A 2,236-nucleotide genomic window follows, 5' to 3' on the forward strand; every position below is an offset into this window, starting at 1 on the left:
CCAGATGTTTTCTCTGAATTTTTTCTCTTGCATTTTCTCTTTTCTGTCTTTTTGAGGGGGGATCATGTGTATTTTTAATGCAGACACAGTTTGGCCATTAGGCAAAGTTCTCTACTTAATCTCTTGCTTAAAGGCCAATTGAATTTGATTATATATATATCTATCTGTCTATCTATCCATCATCTATCATATATATATTTGAAGATCTAACCTCTGTCACCTGTGATTATAAACTTTATTTGGAAATAGAGTTTTTGAAGATATAAGAAAGTTGAGATGAGTTCATACTAAATTCAATAGCAAATGTTCTTATAGAGGGAGATTTGAAGACATACAGACACTTCTAGGAAAGAAAGTCATGTGATGAAGGATACAGAAATTGAATGATACAGCTACAAAACAAATAATGCCGAAGTATTCCACCAGAAGATTTTTTCAAATTCATTTCTCTCTCCCTCTAATTTTTTTAAGGCCACTCAAGGGGTCCATATTGGCTCAGTTTCTGGTATTGTAAGAAGCAGAAAGCTCTCATCTTTAACCCCATCTCAACAAGTAATCTATGCTGATTCTATAAGAAAGCATTTTTTGTCAATGTGCCATCATTTTATTTTTTTCCTTACTTTTACACATTCTGTCCTCTTTATTGGGATTTTTAAAAATTCTTATTCTAGCTCTTCTACTTTTCAGCTAAGCTTTCTCTGAACACCTCAGGGTGAAATAAACATTTTATTTGTTTGTATTTTTGCACATGTCAAAAAATATCAAAATATAAATTTATCAAGGGCACCAAATATAATATTTTTATTTTTATATCCCAGGTCTTCGTACAAAATATGCATACATTTTTTTAAAATGATAAAATGGAGGAAGAGCAATATTTTGATGTATCATTTTTATTAATGTTAATTAGAAATTACTAAAGAAAATCTCATGATCTTCAATAGATATTTTTTTCTTTTCAAATTGCAGAACTAAATGTTTGCTCATAAAAGCATTTTGCAGTATTTTCAGTATAGAGAAGCATTTTGCTAGCCAGCTTTTAAACAGTATATATTCAGTAATGCCAGCTTATTTCATTCTTTGAACCCAATGTTACACTTGGATAATATAAACTTATATCACATTCTCTATAACAATCTAGCAAGGTGAATCAAATCACTATCATAGAAGATTTTCTGTATTATTTTTATTTGAATCCTCAGTGTGTCGAAAAGTTAATGAAACACATAAAGAGAACATGATATGCTGTATGAGTAAATAAGCAGGTGGATACATAAAAATATATATAAAATTTTACAGTCAAAGGCCACCAATAAAATGTATTTGTCACATTTTATGGTAAAATAGATATTTTTGAAATTTTGACAATTTATTGATTTCAGGATTCTGTGCCATTTTTATTTTATATGGCATTACAAGGCTCTTTTTCAGTAAAGTCTAGTACTTCATAGTCCTCTGAATTAATAATTATTTTGTAGAAACTCATGATTGCATTCTTCTCTTTGCCTTCTACATCTTCGCCATCCTCTCAAATTTGGCTGCTTTCAGGAGAAATCAAGCTGAACTAAGGAAACAAAGAAAGCTCTTTCCAACCATGTGATAAGGATAAATGAAAGCTGCCTTGGCAGAGTGGAAGTCTTTTCTGATGGATTAAATTATACAATTCATTAGAATAGAAAATATATATCATGCCAACTTGATTTAACATATGGGTTATGTATTTAGCCTTAGGACTGAATTATATCTTCAATAGTTGTTTTTGGGTTCCTTCCACAAGGAAAATATGAATGTCTAAACCTCATATGACACCACCTGTTCATTCATTGATTCATGAAATAAACATTTATTGAGTATGTACTATTAGAAATAATGCCATAAAGAAGCCCAGTATCTACTAGAGAAGAATGACTTTTAAAATAATAAAAAGTTGTGAAAATTTCTATATGAGTCTACAATATGAGTAAAATCCTATAAGTGCACAGAAGATAGGACAAATAATTTTTATGTGGTATCTAGCCATAAATAATCCAGCTGTTTTTCTGATATGACCCTTCAAATCAAAGTCTTCAGTTGTACTGAGTAGAAAAATGGATAAAGAATATTTTGTAGGCTGATCTTGCCCTTTCTTTCTGATCTTTTTTGGTAAATCTATGTACTATGTCATATATAATTGAAAAATATACATATATATGCCCAATAAAGCAAAAATTAGTATAAAAGTTAGATATACATATAT

This window comes from Pteropus alecto, unplaced genomic scaffold (assembly GCF_000325575.1).
Source record: "Pteropus alecto unplaced genomic scaffold, ASM32557v1 scaffold239, whole genome shotgun sequence".
Lineage (NCBI taxonomy): Eukaryota > Metazoa > Chordata > Mammalia > Chiroptera > Pteropodidae > Pteropus > Pteropus alecto.